This window comes from Pseudophryne corroboree, chromosome 9, assembly GCF_028390025.1.
Source record: "Pseudophryne corroboree isolate aPseCor3 chromosome 9, aPseCor3.hap2, whole genome shotgun sequence".
Classification (NCBI taxonomy): Eukaryota; Metazoa; Chordata; class Amphibia; order Anura; family Myobatrachidae; genus Pseudophryne; species Pseudophryne corroboree.
In genome coordinates, this window is record NC_086452.1 from 93,023,877 (window position 1) to 93,046,508 (window position 22,632).

The following is a 22,632-nucleotide window of genomic DNA, read 5'->3' on the forward strand; positions in this document are numbered from 1 at the left end:
ACACAGCCGTACCGACACACCGCACACACACAAGGAATGCTCCGAATGAGGACAGGACCCACAAAAGCCCTTTGGGGGGACAGAGTGAGAGTATGCCAGCACACACCAGAGCGCTATATAATGCAGGGACTAACTGAGTTATGTCCCCTATAGCTGCTTTTTATATTATATATGTATTGCGCCCAAATTTAGTGCCCCCCCTCTCTGTTTTTACCCTGTTCTGAAGTGTAGACTGCAGGGGAGAGCCAGGGAGCTTCCTTCCAGCGGATCTGTGAAGGAGAAATGGCGCCAGTGTGTCTGAGTGAGATAGCTCCGCCCCTTTTCCGCGGCCTATTCTCACGCTTTTTTCTGGATTCTGGCAGGGGAATTTACCACATATATAGCCTCTAGGGCTATATATTGTGGTATTTTTGCCAGCCAAGGTGTTTTTATTGCAGCTCAGGGCGCCCCCCCCCCCAAGCGCCCTGCACCCTCAGTGACCGGAGTGTGAAGTGTGCATGAGGAGCAATGGCGCACAGCTGCAGTGCTGTGCGCTACCTTGGTGAAGACTGATGTCTTCTGCCGCCGTTTTTCCGGACCTCTTCTTGCTTCTGGCTCTGTAAGGGGGACGGCGGCGCGGCTCCGGGACCGAACACCAAGGACTGGGCCTGCGGTCGATCCCTCTGGAGCTAATGGTGTCCAGTAGCCTAAGAAGCCCAATCCGGCTGCAAGCAGGCGAGTTCGCTTCTTCTCCCCTTAGTCCCTCGCTGCAGTGAGCCTGTTGCCAGCAGGTCTCACTGAAAATAAAAAACCTAAAACTATACTTTCTTTCTAAGGGCTCAGGAGAGCCCCTAGTGTGCATCCAACCTCGGCCGGGCACGAAATCTAACTGAGGCTTGGAGGAGGGTCATAGTGGGAGGAGCCAGTGCACACCAGGTAGTCCTACATCTTTCTAGAGTGCCCAGCCTCCTTCGGAGCCCGCTATTCCCCATGGTCCTTACGGAGTTCCCAGCATCCACTAGGACGTTAGAGAAATATATATATACTGTATATATACACACACACACACACACACACACACACACACACACACACACACACACACACACATATAATGGAAAATGATTAATTCAGCCTCTTAGATAAAGAGCTTTATTTCCTTATAAAATATAAGTGGTGATGTAGTCTGGAAATTCCTGTCACTTATGTTTTCCCTTTACCTATATATTGAGGCACTCTGCACAACACTGCCTTATACTTCATTTTCTACACTAGTCTCATTTTTTTTAAACTAGAAACTCATGTATATCCAGTTGTAATTGATGTAGAAAATGTATATGTAATATAGCTGTAACTCTGTATTTTTGCTGCTGGTTACTGTGACATCACACCTAGCCTGTGACATACTAGCCCGTGACATCACAAAGCTTCTTCCTGTAACATTCTATCTACAGCTGCTGACGTTTCCAGTTTCCATGCAGGAAGACAGGTAGGTGGAGGTGAGTCCTACATAGCAGGGTATGATGGTAAGTAAGACAGAGTGCAGTACTGAAAGGCAAGACAAGATAGACAGAACAGGGAATACAGGTACAAGGACACATAAATAGGAGAAGCACAGGAAGGAACGACATATTTAGGAATAAAAATGTGGCGTTACAGGAATAAAGAGGGCAGTATGGAGGATAAGCACACACACAGGGGATGCAGATAACCTGGGTCTCTATGAGGCAGAATCGTAGCTTTGGGATGAAAAAGTTAATAAAATAGATAAATGCGAAATTGATAACTTTGAAAGTATCTTGTTTGGTTTAAGGAAAATTGGGAAACTGGTTGACTCATGGTCATTTCATTGTACTTAAACTAGTACTATGCTTAATGATGGTCTTTTGTGTTTGTTAGATCATCTGGCAAAGAGATTTGCAGAGTGTCGGGTGACCGGCAAAGAGATCTGCAAAGTGTCAGTTGAAGAGGACGGGAGTGGTCGCAGAGGTAGCACAGATTGGAGTATAACATGCAGGAGGTAAGTTACCATACTCTCTCTGCACATGTTACATCTGCCCCACCTGCAGTGCACATGGGGGGTAATTCCAAGTTGATCGCAGCAGGAATTTAGTTAGCAATTGGGCAAAACCATGGGGGTCATTCCGAGTTGTTCGCTCGGTAAAAATCTTCGCATCGCAGCGATTTTCCGCTTAATGCGCATGCGCAATGTCCGCACTGCGACTACGCCAAGTAAATTTGCTATGCACTTAGGAATTTTACTCACTGCATTTTCATCGTTCTGGCGATCGTAATGTGATTGACAGGAAATGGGTGTTACTGGGCGAAAACAGGCCGTTTTATGGGTGTGTGGGAAAAAACGCTACCGTTTCCGGAAAAAACGCAGGAGTGGCCGGAGAAACGGGGGGGAGTGTCTGGGCGAACGCTGGGTGTGTTTGTGACGTCAAACCAGGAACGACAAGCAGTGAAATGATCGCAGATGCCGAGTAAGTCTGGAGCTACTCAGAAACTGCTACGAGGTGTGTAATCGCAATATTGCGAATACATCGTTCGCAATTTTAAGATGCTAAGATTCACTCCCAGTAGGCGGCGGCTTAGCATGAGCAAATCTGCTAAAATCCACTTGCGAGCGAACAACTCGGAATGACCCCCCATGTGCACTGCAGGGGAGGCAGATTTAACATGTGCAGAGAGAGTTAGATTTGGGTGGGGTGTGTTCAATCTGCAATCTAATTTGCAGTGTAAAAATAAAGCAGCCAGTATTTACCCTGCACAGAAATAAAATAATCCACCCAGATCTAACTCTCTCTGCACATGTTAAATCTGCCTCCCCTGCAGTGCACATGGGAGGTCATTCCGAGTTGTTCGCTCGCAAGGCGATTTTAGCAGAGTTGCTCACGCTAAGCCGCCGCCTACTGGGAGTGAATCTTAGCATCTTAAAATTGCGAACGATGTATTTGCAATATTGCGATTACACACCTCGTAGCAGTTTCTGAGTAGCTTCAGACTTACTCGGCATCTGCGATCAGTTCAGTGCTTGTCGTTCCTGGTTTGATGTCACAAACACTCCCAGCGTTCGCCCAGACACTCCTCCGTTTCTCCGGCCACTCCTGCGTTTTTTCCGGAAACGGTAGCGTTTTTTCCCACACGCCCATAAAACGGCCTGTTTCCGCCCAGTAACACCCATTTCCTGTCAATCACATTACGATCGCCAGAACGATGAAAAAGCCGTGAGTAAAATTCCTAAGTGCATAGCAAATTTACTTGGCGCAGTCGCAGTGCGGACATTGCGCATGCGCATTAAGCGGAAAATCGCTGCGATGCGAATATTTTTACCGAGCTAACAACTCGGAATGAGGGCCATGGTTTTGCCCAATTGCTAACTAAATTCCTGCTGCGATCAACTTGGAATTACCCCCATGGTTTTGTCCATTAGAGAACAAATTTGCTGCTGCGATCAGGTCTGAATTAGGTCTAGTGTATGATACTAACATGGGCCCTCATTCCGAGTTGTTCGCTCACAAGCTGCTTTTAGCAGCTTTGCACACGCTAAGCCGCCGCCTACTGGGAGTGAATCTTAGCTTATCAAAATTGCGAACGAAAGATTAGCAAAATTGCGAATAGACACTTCTTAGCAGTTTCTGAGTAGCTCCAGACTTACTCGGCATCTGCGATCAGTTCAGTCAGTTTCGTTCCTGGTTTGACGTCACAAACACACCCAGCGTTCGGCCAGACACTCCTCCGTTTCTCCAGCCACTCCCGCGTTTTTCCCAGAAACGGTAGCGTTTTTTCGCACACACCCATAAAACGGCCAGTTTCCGCCCAGAAACACCCACTTCCTGTCAATCACATTACGAACACCAGAACGAAGAAAAAACCTCGTAATGCCGTGAGTAAAAAACCTAACTGCATAGCAAATTTACTTAGCGCAGTCGCACTGCGGACATTGCGCATGCGCATTAGCGACTAATCGCTCCGTTGCAAGAAAAATATAACGAACGAACAACTCGAAATGACCCCCATGGTCCTAGCACTAGGGAAGATAAAACCTGTAGCACATAACTTGGGTCCCTATGAGAAAGGATCTTGGGTTTTGGATAAAAAGTCAATAAAATAGATAAATTGCAAATGAATAAAAATGAAAGTACGTAACAAAATGTAGTAGTATAATTACACTCATAGTATGTCTGACCAGGAAATTCTGGTTATTTAGATCATCATTTGGCAAAGTTCTGGCAAAGAGATTTGCAGAGTGTCGGGTGACCGGCAAAGGGATCTGCAAAGTGTCAGTTGAAGACGACGGGAGTGGTCGCAGAGGACTTAGTGACTGGAGAATAGCATGCAGGAGGTAAGTTACCATACTTGTGTAATTGTGTGTGTGGTGCGGAGTATTGAGAGCACAGTACAAAACAGAGACTATGGTGGGGGAGAGCAGACAATACAAAACATGCAGAAGGGGGCAACTTGGTATAGCACATACAGATGGTGTGGGGGCACAATACAAAAACATAGAAATTGTGGCGTACTCTATAGGAGATATAGAGGAAGGACATACACTTTTGGGGGTTGCGAGATGTAGAACATACTGTAATACAGAAAAACAGGAAGAGTGGGGAGAGCATGATACAGAACATACAGATCGGGGGAAGAACAATACAGATCGGGGGAGATAGTAAATGGCTGACATTTACAGTATATCAATGAACTGGGGGCAGGTGTACAAAGCCTGAGAGAGTGGTAAAGTGGAGAGAGATAAACTAACAACCAATCAGCTCCTTGTTGTCATTTTTCAAACACAGCCTGTAACATGGCAGTTAGGAGCTGATTGGCTGGTACTTTACCTCTCTCCACTTTATCACCGTGCAGGGCTTAATACATCTCGCCCATAGAATAACCAAATGATGAAATTGTACAGAATGATGTGAATTGGAGATGTAACAAGTGACTGATTCCCTATCTTTACATATAATAAAGGTGACATAGGGGGTCATTCTGACCCGTTCTCACGCAGCGGTTGTTTGCTGCGGTGCGAACGGGTCAGAACTGAGCATGCGCGGCGTGCGCATTGCGCACGCGCACCGTTGTCCGGCGACAGACGTCGCCAGGCAACAGAGCACCTAGCATCAAGAAAAGACGCAGCGCTGGACGGAAAAAAGATTGACAACGGTGAGGCGGTCCGGGGCAGATACTCACCGTTGGAGGCCGTTTTCGGGGAGTGGTAAGAAGAACGCAGGCGTGTCCAGGAGAACGGAGGGCGGATGTCTGACGTCAGAACCGGGAACTTCATCGCTGGATCCGTCGCACTGGGTAAGTAGCTGTAGGGCTGGTCTTGTTGTGCAGGAAAAATTTTAAGCATAGCAGGGCTGCACAATGCGATCGCAGCTCTGCTATGCTAAATTACACTCCCCCATAGGCGGGGATTAGTTGATCGCAGCAGCAGCAAAAAGTTGCTGGCTGCGATCAACTCGGAATGACCCCCATAGTCCTTTCCCTAGAGTCCTTCTCCTTACCGCTCAGGGGGCCTGATTCAGATGCGGACCCAGAGCTGATGTTGCACCAAGTGGCTCAATGCTTTTTCACTGTGCATGCGTGTAAGCTGCACTGCGCACAAAATGAAATCAAGCTCACATAGAGGATTGACAGGAAGTCAGCGTTTGAGGTGGTAACGGGAGTGGCTAACTGTTTACAGGCGTGTCAGGTCCGTTCAAACGCCGTTCCAGGGCCCTCATTCCGAGTTGTTCGCTCGGTATTTTTCATCGCATCGCAGTGAAAATCCGCTTAGTACGCATGCGCAATGTTCGCACTGCGACTGCGCCAAGTAACTTTACTATGAAGAAAGTATTTTTACTCACGGCTTTTTCATCGCTCCGGCGATCGTAATGTGATTGACAGGAAATGGGTGTTACTGGGCGGAAACACGGCGTTTCAGGGGCGTGTGGCTGAAAACGCTACCGTTTCCGGAAAAAACGCAGGAGTGGCCGGAGAAACGGTGGGAGTGCCTGGGCGAACGCTGGGTGTGTTTGTGACGTCAACCAGGAACGACAAGCACTGAACTGATCGCACAGGCAGAGTAAGTCTGAAGCTACTCTGAAACTGCTAAGTAGTTAGTAATCGCAATATTGCGAATACATCGGTCGCAATTTTAAGAAGCTAAGATTCACTCCCAGTAGGCGGCGGCTTAGCGTGTGTAACTCTGCTAAATTCGCCTTGCGACCGATCAACTCGGAATGAGGGCCCATGTGCGTGCATAAATTACACATTGCGACCTGTGTTGCTGCTGGAGAGCCCCCTGTGTCTAGGAGACTTGCTAGCCTACGACTGCTCAGACTCATGATGCAATTGTGAACGGCAAGATTGTAGCAGCGATCGCTTCAACAACCACAACTGAATCAGGCCCACAATTACACCATTATATTTTACTATTTTATCACATTTAACAATTAAGGGGTCAGTTTAATTAGGTGCGAGTTTGTCTTACAACAGCCGCACTTTCCTGTAGCCCCATAGGCTGAATCTGGCCACGAAGGGTGTGAGTTTGGATGCTGTTGAAAGGTCGCAGAAATGGTATCTCGTACCTAATTGGATTGACCCCTAAATGTTAGCAATTTGCAGTACAGGTTGAGTATCTCTTATCCAAAATGCTTGGGACCAGAAGTATTTTGGATATCGGATTTTTACATATTTTGGAATAATTGCATACCATAATGAGATATCATGGTGATGGGACCTAAGTCTAAGCACAGAATGTATTTATGTTTCATATACACCTTATACACACAGCCTGAAGATCATTGTAGCCAATATTTTCTATAACTTTGTACATTAAACAAAGTGTGTGTACATTCACACAATTCATTTATGTTTCATATACACCTTATACACACAGCCTGAAGGTCATTTAATACAATATTTTTAATAACTTTGTGTAAGTGATTCTTTGGCAGAGTGGAGGAACTTGGAAACAGTGCAGGAGAGGTGGAAAACATTCAAATGTGCAATATTGAAGGCAACAGACCTTTGTATCAAAACTGTTAGGAAAAACACAAGGAAAAGGAAGCCAGTGTGGTTTGAAAAAGAAGTAGCAAATATTGTGAGAGCAAAAAAGATGGCTTTTAGGAAATATAAGCAGACACAAAATAATGAAGACAAAAAAATATATCTTGTTAGACAGAAGGAGGCAAAGAAGGTAATCAGATGTGCAAAGGCACAAGCTGAGGAGAAAATGGCCCAGTCAGTGGGTAAAGGAGGCAAAACTTTTTTTAGGTATATAAGCGAAAAGAGAAAAACAAAAGGCGGAATTATAAAACTAAAGACGGACACTGGGAGTCTTGTTGAAGGAGACAATTTAATAGCAGATCATCTTAATGATTATTTTTGCTCAGTATTTACTACTGAAAGAGAGGGGAAGGGGCCACAGTTAAGTTGCAGGGATATTCAGGAAAATGAAACAAGTACATTTACAGAGGAAAAGGTCCTAACAGAACTCTCAAAGCTGAAAGTGGACAAATCTATGGGGCCAGATGGGATACATCCAAGGATACTAAAAGAACTTAAAGAGGTGCTGGTAGCACCATTGACAGAATTATTCAACCAGTCATTAGCTACAGGAGAAATTCCAGGGGACTGGAAAAGAGCAAACGTAGTCCCACTGCACAAAAGTGGAAGCAAGGAAGAGGCAAACAACTACAGACCAGTGAGTCTTACATCAGTAGTAGGGAAATTGATGGAAACACTCTTAAAAGAAAGAGTTGTAGATCATCTCAAATCCGGCAATTTACTGGATCCCAAACAGCATGGATTCACTGGGGGGAGATCATGTCAAACAAATCTTATTGACTTTTTTGATTGTGTGACTAAAGTGATGGATAAAGGTGGAGCCATGGATATAGCTTATCTAGACTTTAGTAAGGCTTTTGATACAGTTCCACATCGCAGACTGCTAAATAAACTTGAAAGTTTGGGATTGGATATTAGGATTATTGAATGGATAAGATCTTGGTTGAAGGATAGAAAACAGAGAGTTGTGGTAAACGGAGTGCATTCACAGGAGGGAAATGTTACCAGTGGAGTACCCCAGGGATCTGTACTTGGACCAGTGCTTTTTAATATCTTTATTGGTGACATTGCAAATGGCATTAAAGGGAAAGTATGCCTTTTTGCAGATGACACAAAGGTATGCAACAGGGTAGACACACCAGGTGGGGTAAATCAAATGATTGAGGATCTAAGTAGACTAGAGGAATGGTCAAGAGTCTGGCAATTACAGTTTAATGCCCAAAAATGCAAAATCATGCACTTGGGTCTCAAAAATCCTAAAGCTAAATACAGTATTAATGGCACTATACTGAAAACTACTGAGGAGGAAAGGGATCTAGGAGTCACTATTTCAGATGACTTAAAAGCAGGTAAGCAATGTAACAAGGCAATGAGGAAGGCTAGTCAGATGCTTGGCTGCATTGGGAGAGGAATCAGCAGCAGAAAGAAAGAAGTAATAATGCCACTGTATAGGTCATTGGTACGGCCTCATCTAGAATACTGTATTCAGTTCTGGAGGCCATATCTTCAAAAGGATATTAATACATTAGAAACTGTACAAAGGAGGGCAACTAAAATGGTGCATGGCCTACATCACAAAACATACCCAGAAAGACTAAGAAATCTCAATATGTATAGTTTGGAGCAGAGAAGGGAAAGGGGGGACATGATAGAAACTTTCAAATATATGAAGGGTTTTAACAAAGTCCAGGAGGGAAACATTCTCCAAATGAAGAGAAGCAATAGGACACGAGGACATGCACTGAGACTGGAGGGGGGGAGGTTCAGGGGAAATTTGCGGAAAAATTATTTCACAGAAAGGGTAGTGGACAAGTGGAATAGCCTCCCATCAGAGGTGGTAGAGGCTAAGACAGTAGAGCAATTTAAACATGCATGGGATAGACATAAGGATATCCTTACAAAGAAATAAGGATCAAATAAGGTTAGTGATAAAAAAAAAGAATAAAAAAAAAAAAAAAAAAAAGGGGCAGACTAGATGGGCCAAGTGGTTCTTATCTGCCGACAAATTCTATGTTTTATTAAACAAAGTTTGTGTACATTGAGCCATCAGAAAACAAAGGTTTCACTATCTCACTCTCACTCAAAAAAGTCTGTATTTCTGAATATTCCGTATTCTGGAATATTTGGATATGGGATACTCAACCTGTATTAGCAGTATTTTCCATGTCCTCAGTAGTTAGAGTAACATATTTACATAGAGATTTTTCTCTCTACACAACCACACCACCATACACTGTTTGCAGTTTGTCTCTCTGCTTGTTCATCCACTAACAATGATTTTTCATCTCTTCCTCTTCGTCTACACGCAGTGGGTGATCCCTGAATAGCTGCCCTGGGAGGAGAGCTGCGGACACATGCTCCAAATGTTGGGACATATGCATTACCTATTAGGAGATGCGGTAAAGATGCCGGCTGTCGGGTTTACGGCAGTCAGAATACTGACACTGGGATCCCGACACTCTTCAGAATCCCGACGTTGGAACTCCGAATGGGCAAGGATACCGACGCCCGTATCTCCACGATCATAGGTTTAGGGCTGGGCAAGGGGGGTAAGGTTTAGTCATCAGGCACGGCGGGGAGGGGGGTGGTTAGGCTGTGGGGGAGAGAGGGTTAGGTTTAGGTGTCAGGCGGGGGGTTAGGCTGCAGGTGGTGAGAGGTTAGGGTTAGGCTGCGGATAGGGTGGGTTAGGCACCCCCGGGGGAGGTTAGGCTGCGTGGGAGGGAGGGTTAAGTTTAGGCATCATACGGGAGGGTTAGGTTTAGGCATTAGGCGGGGGGGTTAAGTTTAGGTTCTGGGTGGGGGGAGCTTAGGGTTAGGCACCCCCGGTGGTGGTTAGGCTGCGAGGGAGGGAGAGTTAGGTTTAGGCAGGGGGATAAGGTTTAGGCGTCAGGCGGGGGGTTAAGTATAGGCAGTGGGTGGGGGGAGGTTAGGGTTAGGCTGCGGGTAGGGTGGGTTAGGCACCCCTGGGGGTGGTTAGGCTGCGGGGGAGGAAGGGTTAGGTTTAGGCATCAGGCGGGGGGTCAGGTTTAGGCATCAGGCACTGGGTTAGGTTTAGGTATCAGGCGGGGTGTTAGGTTTAGGTATGAGGCAGGGGGTTAGGTTTAGGCTGCGTGTGGGGGAGGTTAGCGTTAGACTGCTGGTAGGGTGGGTTAGGGTTAGTAGGGTTAGGCACACCCGGGAGTGGTTAGACTGCGAGGGAGGGTTAGTTTTAGGCAGCAGGGACAGAGGGGGGGGGGGGGGGGGGTGGTTAGGCTGCGGGAGAGGGAGGGTTAGGTTTAGGCAGCAGGGACGGAGGTTAGGATTTGGCACCTCTGTGGGAGGGTTAGGCACAAAGGGGGGAGGATAGGGTTAGACTGCGGACAGGCAGGGTTAGGGGGTGGGGAAAGGAAGAGGGTTAGGCATCAGGTGGAGGGGTTAGGCTGCGGGTGGGAGGAGAATAGGGTTAGGCTGTGGGTACGGTGGGTTAGGGACCCCCAGTGGGTGGTTAGGCTGCGGGGGAGGGAGGGTTAGGTTTAGGCATCAGGTGGGGAGATTAGGTTTAGGCATCAGGCAGGGTGTTAGGTTTAGGCTGTGTGTGGGGGGAGGTTAGGGTTAGTCAGCGGGTAGGGTTGGTTAGGGTTAGGCACCCCCGAGGGTGGTTAGGCTGCGGGGAAGGGAGGGTTAGGTTTAGGCATCAGGTGGGGGGTTAGGTTTAGGCATCAGGCGGGGGGTTAGGATTAGGCTGCAGGTGGGGGGAGGATAGGGTTAGGCTGCGGGTGGGGGAAGTTAGGGTTAGGCTGTGGGTTGGGTGGGTTAGGCACCCCCGGGAGTGGTTAGGCTGCGGGAAGGGAGGGTTAGGTTTAGGCAGCAGGGATGGAGGTTAGGATTAGGCACCTCCACGGGAGGGTTAGGCACAAAGGGGGGAGGTTAGGGTTAGACTGCGGACAGGCAAGGTTGGCGGGGGGGGGGGGGGAGAACACCCCTTACCCACCCCTGTCAGTCTTTTCTGAACTGGGATCCTGGCATCGGTATGACAACCACCGGGATCCCATGCGCTGGGATAGCATACTGACCCCTCTATTAGTACACCTCAATGCCCAGAGGGAAGGGCGATCCCGAGGCCATGGTTCCCCAGAGGTTTCCCCCCAAGGGGGTTTTCCTCTCCTGAGTGCTGAAGGATGACTCTTTGTGAGTCCAGAGGTGTAGCTTTTATGCCATAATGAGTACCAATCTCATGCCCATCCCTGCAATGTATAAGAAGTAAAATAATTGCTAATGCGATCACTTTACTTCTGGGTTTAGACCCCAGCTGCGCTAGTTCACATGTACAATCGTCAGACTGCGTATGTGAGAGCAGACAGTAATGCAGAGGGATCCCAAGTCCTTCTCCTGGGAATTATTGCATAATGTAGCCCACAGGCTACAAAAGCCATTTAGAAATGGCATTAGCTGCCGGGCCAAACTCAGAAATGCTTTGCATTCTGGAGCTTGGTGAGTTTCACAGTTTACCATCTGCCGTAGAAACTTTTGGTGGCTGCTTTTGTGTTCAAAATAGGAGGAACGCAATAGATATCTCAAATATTCATTGCAGTCCCCAATAAATACATTCAGGGGCTGGATAATATTTGTGGGCAGCCCCCAAAACCGACTGTTTTTGGAGATGTCTCGCAAATATTATTTATTAAATATTCCACATAATAAACTTTTTATATTTTAACATATACTAAAAAAATGTTTTATGTATTTATTGACTGAGTCTCCCGTCTTTACTGCATGCTAATTTCACAGGGTCCGCAAATTATTACTGATATGACTGTTACTCTACTGTCCTGCTGGTGCTCCTGGCCTGCTGTATAGCAGCCAGACATATATTTTATATACAGCACTCTTGGGGAGATGTATCAAGCCTTGGAGAGAGATAAAGTGCAGATGTCCAAACCACCCAATCATCTTCTGTCACTTATCTACCACGGTACATGAAATAATACCTGTAGTTAAAAGCTTCATTTGATTTGGGCAAATACTCAACTGTATCTCTCTCCACGGCTTGATACATCTCCCGGAAAATATCATGTCTTCCTTTCACTTAACTAACAAGTTAAATTAATTAATTGTCTTGGAAACAGTGTAAGAAATTCACACTATCTGATAATGTTATAAAGGATTGTCAATACCTCCTGGTACATTTACATTGATTTATCATTCACATTTCTTCCATACCAGACAGGGTTGGATTGAGAACGTAAAGTGGCCCTGGAAATGTATGAAAAGTAGCCTCATGTAGGTTGGAGTAAGTCAGCTATTAGCGGGGTCCACCACAAATTGGGCTTAAGCAAACTGTTAGCATTACCCACAGTGGTAGTAAGCAAAGCTAATGCAGCATGGTAGGCAGTCATAGCACCAGCAGTAGGATTGTGTCACAGGAGGTGGAGATCACACCGATGGGTGTGGCATTACACTGGTAGGCAGTCACATCACCTGCAGGAGGATCGTGTCACAGGAGGTTGAGATCACACCAGTAGGTGGGGCATTGCACTGGTAGGCAGTCACAGCACCAGCAGGAGGATTGTGTTGTGTCACAGAAGGTGGAGATCACACCAGTAGGTGAGGCATTGCACTGGTAGGTAGTCACAGCACCAGCAGGAGGATCGTGTCAAAAGGAGGTGGGGACCACACCAGTAGGTGAGGCATTGCACTGGTAGGTAGTCACAGCACCAGCAGGAGGATCGTGTCAAAAGGAGGTGGGGACCACACCAGTAGGTGAGGCATTGTACTGGTAGGCAGTCACAGCACCAGCAGGAGGATCTTGTCACAGTAGGTGGAGATCACACCAGTAGGTGGGGCATTGCACTGGTAAGCAGTAACAACAGCACCAGCAGGAGGATTGTGTTGTGTCACAGTAGGTGGAGATCACACCAGTAGCTGAGGCATTGCACTAGTAGGCAGTCACAGCACCAGCAGGAGGATCGTGTCACAGGAGGTGGAGATCACACCAGTAGGTGAGGCATTGTACTGGTAGGTAGTCACAGCACCAGCAGGAGGATCGTGTCAAAAGGAGGTGGGGACCACACCAGTAGGTGGGCATTGCACTGGTAGGTAGTCACAGCACCTGCAGGAGGATTGTGTCACAGGACGTGGAGATCACACCAGTAGGTGAGGCATTGCACTGGTAGGCAGTCACAGTACCTATGGTAGCTACACCCCTATATATTACACATGTGATACTTCTAACAGCTGTGCAAACGCATTGTCGCCACCCATGGGGGAGTGTATTTTCGCTTTGCAAGTGTGATCGCATGTGCAGCCGAGCAACACGAACACATTTTGTGCAAAACAAGACCAGCCCTAATTACTTATCCTGTGCGATGATTCTAGCGACGGAGGTCCCAGAATTGACGTCAGATACCCGCCCTGCAAACACCTGGACACGCCTGCGTTTTCCCAAACACTCCCAGAAAACGGTCAGTTGCCACCCACAAACGCCCTCTTCCTGTCAATCTCCTTGCGATCGGCTGTGCGAATGGATTCGTCGCTAAAAGCATTGCACACCAACGATGCTCTTTGTACCTGTACGACGCACAGTTTCGGCATTTTTTTAACTGATCGCAGCGCTGTTAAAATCGGCAGCGAGCGATCAACTCGGAATGACCCCCTTTATGCATATGCTGCTACAATACCCTTCCATGATGCATATCTGTACGTCTGAATATACAAGGACTGATAAGCCCACTTTCAGTGTCTACTAACACTGCAGTCATGCCTTTAATCTACTTTTGATTTTATTGATTTTTCATTCTACAAACCCCTTTCTTTAACCTTATATGTTTCAAAGTACAGGGAGTAGGAACACACACTACAAAAAGCACAGTACAGGGAGGGACCACACACTACATACAGCACAGTACAGGGAGGGAGCACACACTACATACAGCACAGTACAGGGAGGGAGCACACACTACATACAGCACAGTACAGGGAGGGAGCACACACTACATACAGAACAGTACAGGGAGGGAGCACACACTACATACAGAACAGTATAGGGAGGGAGCACACACTACATACGGCACAGTACAGAGAGGGAGCACACACTACATACGGCACAGTACAGGGATGGAGCACACACTACATACGGCACAGTACAGGGAGGGAGCACACACTACATACGGCACAGTACAGGGAGGGAGCACACACTACATACGGCACAGTACAGGGAGGGAGCACACACTACATACGGCACAGTACAGGGAGGGAGCACCCACTACATATACGGCACAGTACAGGGAGGGAGCACACACTACATACAGAACAGTATAGGGAGGGAACACACAATATACAGACCACTGTACAGGGAGGAAGCACACACTACATACACAGCACAGTACAGGGAGGGAGCACACACTACATACAGCACAGTACAGGGAGGGAGCACACACTACATACAGCACAGTACAGGGAGGGAGCACACACTACATACAGTACAGGGAGGGAGCACACACTACACACAGCACAGTACAGGGAGGGAGCACGCACTACACACAGCACAGTACAGGGAGGGAGCACGCACTACATACAGCACAGTACAGGGAGGGAGCACGCACTACATACAGCACAGTACAGGGAGGGAGCACACACTACATACAGCACAGTACAGGGAGGAAGCACACACTACATACGGCACAGTACAGGGAGGGAGCACACACTACATACGGCACAGTACAGGGAGGGAGCACACACTACATACGGCACAGTACAGGGAGGGAGCACATACTACATACGGCACAGTACAGGGAGGGAGCACCCACTACATACAGCACAGTACAGGGAGGGAGCACACACTACATACAGAACAGTACAGGGAGGGAGCACACACTACATACAGAACAGTATAGGGAGGGAGCACACACTACATACGGCACAGTATAGAGAGGGAGCACACACTACATATGGCACAGTACAGGGAGGGAGCACACACTATATACAGCACAGTACAGGGAGGGAGCACACACTACATACAGCACAGTACAGGGAGGGTGCACACACTACATTCAGCACAGTACAGGGAGGGAGCACACACTACATACAGAACAGTATAGGGAGGGAGCAGACACTACATACAGCACAGTACAGGGAGGGAGCACACACTACATACAGAACAGTATAGGGAGGGAGCACACACTACATACAGCACAGTACAGGGAGGGAGCACACACTACATACAGAACAGTACAGGGAGGGAGCACACACTACATACAGCGCAGTACAGGGAGGGAGCACACACTACATACAGCACAGCACAGGGAGGGAGCACACACTACATACAGCACAGTACAGGGAGGGAGCACACACTACATACAGCACAGTACAGGGAGGGAGCACACACTACATACAGCACAGTACAGGGAGGGAGCACACACTACATTCAGCACAGCACAGAGAGGGAGCACACACTACATATAGCACAGTACAGGGAGGGAGCACACACTACATACAGCACAGTACAGGGAGGGAGAGCACACACTATATACAGCACAGTACAGGGAGTAGGAGCACACACTACATACAGCACAGTACAGGGAGGGAGCACACACTACATTCAGCACAGCACAGAGAGGGAGCACACACTACATACAGCACAGTACAGGGAGGGAGCACACACTACATACAGCACAGTACAGGGAGGGAGCACACACTACATACAGCACAGTACAGGGAGGGAGCACACACTACATACAGCACAGTACAGGGAGGGAGAGCACACACTATATACAGCACAGTACAGGGAGTAGGAGCACACACTACATACAGCACAGTACAGGGAGGGAGCACACACTACATACACAGCACAGTACAGGGAGGGAGCACACACTACATACAGCACAGTACAGGGAGGGAGCACACACTACATACAGCACAGTACAGGGAGGGAGCACACACTACATGCACAGTACAGGGAGGGAGCACACACTATATACAGCACAGTACAGGGAGGGGGAGCACACACTACATACAGCACAGTACAGGAAGGGAGCACACATCTACATACAGCACAGTACAGGGAGGGAGCACACACTACATACACAGCACAGTACAGGGAGGGAGCACACACTACATACAGCACAGTACAGGGAGGGAGCACACACTACATACAGCACAGTACAGGGAGGGAGCACACACTACATACAGCACAGTACAGGGAGGGAGCACACACTACACACAGCACAGTACAGGGAGGGAGCACACACTACATACAGAACAGTACAGGGAGGGGGAGCACACACTACATACAGCACAGTACAGGGAGGGAGCACACACTACATACAGCACAGTACAGGGAGGGAGCACACACTACATACAGCACAGTACAGGGAGGGAGCACACACTACATACAGCACAGTACATGGAGGAAGCACACACTACATACACAGCACAGTACAGGGAGGGAGCACACACTACATACAGCACAGTACAGGGAGGGAGCACACACTACATACAGCACAGTACAGGGAGGGAGCACACACTACATACAGCACAGTACAGGGAGAGAGCACACACTACATACAGCACAGTACAGGGAGGGAGCACACACTACATACAGCACAGTACAGGGAGGGAGCACACACTACATACAGCACAGTACAGGGAGGGAGCACACACTACACACAGCACAGTACAGGGAGAGAGCACACACTACATACAGCACAGTACAGGGAGGGAGCACACACTACATACAGCACAGTACAGGGAGGGAGCACACACTACATACGGCACAGTACAGGGAGGGAGCACACACTACATACGGCACAGTACAGGGAGGGGGAGCACACACTACATACGGCACAGTACATGGAGGGGGAGCATACACTACATACAGCACAGTACAGGGAGGGAGCACACACTATATACGGCACAGTATAGAGAGGGAGCACACACTACATATGGCACAGTACAGGGAGAGAGCACACACTACATACAGCACAGTACAGGGAGGGGGAGCACACACTACATACAGCACAGTACAGGGAGGGAGCACACACTACATACAGCACAGTACAGGGAGGGAGCACACACTACATACAGCACAGTACAGGGAGGGAGCACACACTACATACAGCACAGTACAGGGAGGGGGAGCACACACTACATACAGCACAGTACAGGGAGGGAGCACACACTACACACAGCACAGTACAGGGAGGGAGCACACACTACATACAGCACAGTACAGGGTGGGAGCACACACTACATACACAGCACAGTACAGGGAGGGGGAGCACACACTACATACAGCACAGTACAGGAAGGGAGAACACACAAGTAGTGAAACACAGACACAGGGGACCAGCGCAGCAGAATCTGTCCCAGTGGCCAATCCGCCCCTGATTATATACACAGCCACCATATTACGTACATAGCCACCACATTATTACATGAATAGCACCACATTATACAAATAGCACTGCATTACACGTATAGCACCAGTGGCGGAACTAGCGAGCGGTGGGCCCAGGTGCGACAAAATGCTTTGCCCCCCCCCCCCCCACATCTCCCCCCACACATATCCCATCCAAGTCCACCCCCTCACCCCTGGAGAGGATCTGGTGAGGGGGACATGCTCAGGGCCAGAGAAATGGATACCTAGCAACAGTGCCGTAACTAGACATTTTAGCACTGTGTGCAAGAAACGGCATCGGAGCCCCACCCCTGCATGCTAAACAGGGGTAGTGCGCGCCGTAGGCGCGCGCAAAAATACATAGTGGCGTGGCTTCGCGGGGAAGGGATGTGGCCACAAAATAATACCAATTCATAAAACGGTACACAGTAGTCTCCATTATTCAAATTATGCCGCACAGTAGCACCACTACACCAGGTAGAGACCCTTTTACACCTTACAGCGGACAGATTCCTCTTTTTACACATTACAGCAGACAGCGTGCACTTTTTACACATAACGGCAGACAGCGTGCCCTTTTTACACATAACGGCAGACAGCGTGCACTTTTTACACATAACGGCAGACAGCGTGCCATTTTTACACAACGGCAGACAGCGTGCCATTTTTACACAACGGCAGACAGCGTGCCCTTTTTACACATAACGGCAGACCGCATGCCCTTGTTACACATAGCGGCAGACAGCGTACACTTTTTACACATAACGGCAGACAGCGTGCCCTTGTTACACATTACGGCAGACAGCATCCCCTTTTTACACATAACGGCAGACAGCGTCCCCTTTTTACACATTACGGCAGGCAGCGTGCCCTTGTTACACATTACGGCAGACAGCGTCCCCATTTTTACACATTACGGCAGGCAGATTCCCCATTTTTACACATTGCGGCAGGCAGATTACCCCTTTTTACACATAGCGGCAGGCAGATTACCCCTTTTTACACATAGCGGCAGGCAGTCCCCCATTTTTACACATTGCGGCAGGCTGATTTCCCCTTTTTACACATTACGTCAGGCAGTCCCCCTTTTTACACATTGCGGCAGGCTGATTCCCCCTTTTTACACATTACGTCAGGCAGTCCCCCCTTTTTACACATTGCGGCAGGCTGATTCCCCCTTTTTACACATTACGTCAGGCAGTCCCCCCTTTTTACACATTGCGGCAGGCTGATTCCCCTTTTTACACATAGCGGCAGGCAGTCCCCCATTTTTACACATAGCGGCAGGCAGGCCCAAGAAAGAAAGAAAGAGAAAGAAAGAAAGAAAGAAAGAAAAAGAGAAAAAGAAAGAAAGAAGAATTATACTTACCCTCTCCGGCGGCTCAGGCTCCTCGGTGCAGCCGCGTCAGACGATTCCCGGCAGGGAGCCGCAGCAGCGCTTTGTTACTGGTGGAGGCGCTGCTGCTGCTGCCCCTCTGCTTCACTATAGGCTGTTCTCGGAAGACAGCCTATAGTGAAGCAGAGGGGCAGCAGCAGCAGCGCCTCCACCAGTAACAAAGCGCTGCTGCGGCTCCCTCCTTCACCTCCCTCCTCCTCCTTCCCCCGTCAGTGCCGCTGCTCCTCTCCGGGCGGCTGTGCGCTGTGGGCAGCGGTTGCCCGCAGCGCACAGCGGCATGTAATGAGTCAGTTTGACTCATTACATGCTTGGGCCCCTGGACAGAGGCGGGCCCCAGTGCAACGCACTGCTTGCACTGCCAGTAGTTCCGCCTCTGTATAGCACCGCATTACATGTATAGCACTACACGTATAGCACTGCATTACACAAATAGCACCAAATAACACGAATAGCACAACATTACAGGTATAGCACTGCACTACACGCATATCACTGCATTATACGACTAGCACCACATTACATACATAGCCACCGCATTACATACATAGGCACCGCATAAATAGGCCCATCAACATGGACAGACATTGGGCAGCTATAGGGCTGAAGGACGTTGTATTAGAGATTGTCCCAGGGCTGGCTGTGAGTGCTGCCTGGTCAGCTGGCATCCTGAGAACAAAGTACATCCTGCTCCTGTCCAGTCCCCAAACCATACACTGTGACCGGGGACTCCCTATCCTTTACACCATCATGATAATGCAAATAATATAATTAAAAATAACCTCTCTGCCGGGTTCCATTCAGTGCTCAGTCGTCGCTCTGGCCAGTTCAGTGAGAGTGCGGGAGCTGGGGTGGCAGCGGGTGTAGTGAACCCGGCTCCGACCATCGCTTTGCTGCTGCTCCTGGACCGGGCTCGTTGAAGAAACCATTGGCCAGGGCCAGGGAGAGGATGCTGCTGGGCTGGATAGAACAGCATCACCACTTTTCACGGCTAGCGGCACTTGGAAGTGCCCGCTAGCCTAACTTCCGGATTGCATTTCAATGAACCACAAGTACTGGAAGCAGTGTGAGCCAGCCCAGCCTGAGTGTGAATCGGCCTGGATGAGGGGGATATGGTACCAGCCCTTCGAAATCTGTCATGGTATCCTGGTGGGCCAATCCGCCCCTGATGGTCACACAATAGTAACTCCATGTCACGGGGACTGGGTTTTGTGAAACCGGAATTGTGGCTTGCGGTTTGGTATCGGTGACTTTAGGCAGGATTAGCCGAGCAGGTTGAATGAAAGTCTTTTTCATAGAGCTTTAGAGGAGGTTCCACAGGTGCCCTAGCTGTTTACTTGTTAGAGCAGTTGCGTCGGCAGGACCTGTACGTCTGTGGACGAACGTCTGGCGGAAACCCGGATAGGAAGACTGTAGACTGGGGTAACTGAGACTCACTGAGAGGGATGGTGACTCGGAGAGGTCAGCATGCGAGGAGAAATAATCGGGTGTAGATCCAGCAATCCAGGTGAGAACTCAGGAAACAGGATGCTTTAGAAGCAATGCTGTGGAGCACAGGGAACTAGCACACACAAGGCTGTGTGAGAGACGTTGCACTGGCAATTTGCTTACCCAGAAATCCTTAGATTTATACCTGCAGACTGTTTCCCATTGGTTTTGCAAACCTTGCAGGTGACTGAGTGTTTTAGATTAGCTGACCCTTCCAAGGCGGTGACGCCCATCCCGGACCTCTGCAGCTTGAAGCTGCACAAATGTTTGCTGCTGCCTCTGAGACCTCTCCTCCCAGACATGTCTGCAAGTTGTGCCCCTCGCCAGCAGCCCGCACCCCCACCGGAGGGACCGCGCAAGAGCATCCGGACAGATAAGTACAGCTGGTCCCGGAACCCAATCCGCCGGACCGTGACACTCCACTTCAAATTACATCACACAGTAGTGTCCCTTACTGACATTACACCACACAGTATTGTCCGTTATTCACGTCACGCTACACAGTAGTACATCTTATATATATTACGCCACTGAGTGGACCTCGGAGCCGGCCAAGCAGGGACCAACCCGGCATCCCGGCGTGGATGCCTGGCAATGACCACAGAAGGCAGCAGCGGCAACCACTGTTCTTGTCTCCAGGGTCCGCACTACAATCAAGTAACTCTGCAAAACTACAGCTCCCAGCAGCCATTGCTGCTGTGAGCTCTCAGCAGCAATGGCTGCTGGGAGCAGTAGTATTGCAGAATTACTTGATTGTAGTGTGGACTGCGGAACGTTGCCGGACCCCGGAGACAAGAACAGTGGTTGCCACTGCTGCCTTCTGTGGTCGTTGCCGGGCATCCGTGTGGGTGGGGGACACAGTGAATCTACCCCCTGGCCGTGGGTGGCACCGCCAGGAGGCGCCCCTCCACAGCTTGCGCCCCTGGCGAGTGCCATCCTGGCCAATAGGTAGATACGCCCCTGCCTCCCAGCATCCCCCACAGACACGGAAGTCCAACAGCCACAGCGCATCGCAAAGGACTGCTCTTATTAGGAGAGCTGTCCTTTGTGATATTAATTAGTATCAATGCGATATACCACAATCCTTTGGTACATCCCACTGACAATCAGGAGCAATCCATTGAGATTACGATGCATTTATAGCAGGCAGATATTGCAACTACTATTCTAGTACCAGAGAGATGTTAATTGAAAGCTCAGGGCCACTATCAGCAATAGTTTTGCTCAAGTACATGAGCAAATCAAACTGAAAGTAAAAAAGGTGTATCAAGTAACAGTTTTCACATAGTAAATTATCTTATCGGAATATAGGGACTAACAGACTACACTTGCATGCAGCAAATATAAAGCCCTCACTCCTACCGATTGCACAAGTAAAGTTTGGATGTGACTTTCTTGGTTGGTGCTTCAAAGTCTTGTGTTGTATGTCTATTCATCAACTTCACCTTCAATGATTCATGACCCATCGGACATGGGTATATCTGATAGCTACTCCAAGTGATACTCTCGTCTGAGCAACCAACGCTGTAACAGATTCTAGATCTAGGAGCTTAGAAGTAAATATTGGGGGTAATTCCAAGTTGATCGCAGCAGGATTTTTGATAGCAACTGGGCAAAACCATGGCCCTCATTCCGAGTTGTTCGCTCGCAAGCTGCTTTTAGCAGCATTACACAAGCTAAGCCGCCGCCTACTGGGAGTGAATCTTAGCTTAGCAGAATTGCGAACGAAAGATTCTCAAAATTGCGAATAGAAATTTCTTAGCAGTTTCTGAGTAGCTCCAGACTTACTCTGCCACTGCGATCAGTTCAGTCAGTTTCGTTCCTGGTTTGACGTCACAAACACACCCAGCGTTCGCCCAGACACTCCCCCGTTTCTCCAGCCACTCCTGCGTTTTTCCCAGAAACGGCAGCGTTTTTTCACACACACCCATAAAACGGTCAGTTTCCGCCCAGAAACACCCACTTCCTGTCAATCACACTCCAATCACCAGAACGAAGAAAAAACCTTGTAATGCCGTGAGTAAAATACCAAACTTCTTAGCAAATTTACTTGACGCAGCCGCAGTGCGAACATTGCGCATGCGCAGTTAGCGGAAAATCGCACCGATGCGAAGGAAAATAACAAGCGAACAACTCGGAATGAGGGCCAATGTGCACTGCAGGGGAGGCAGATATAACATGTGCAGAAACAGTTAGATTTGGGTGGGTTATTTTATTACTGTGCAGGGTAAATACTGGCTGCTTTATTTTTACACTGCAAATTAGATTGCAGATTGAACACACCACACCCAATTCTAACTCTTTCTGCACATGTTATATCTGCCTCCCCTGCAGTGCACATGGT

The 22,632-nt window shown here is 48.6% G+C and overlaps 1 protein-coding gene and 1 long non-coding RNA gene across 4 annotated transcripts in view; one reads left to right on the forward strand and one right to left on the reverse strand.

The window, feature by feature from the left end:
* The window catches only part of GLIS1 (GLIS family zinc finger 1), a 406,284-nt gene that overhangs the window by 211,244 nt on the left and 172,408 nt on the right, over positions 1-22,632 (reverse strand). The gene's annotated exons all lie outside the window — the stretch shown is intronic.
* LOC134956729 (uncharacterized) lies at positions 1,866-9,568 on the forward strand. Its single transcript, XR_010186131.1, has 3 exons — positions 1,866-1,999; positions 4,193-4,327; positions 9,345-9,568. It is a non-coding gene; the product is annotated as an uncharacterized LOC134956729 (long non-coding RNA).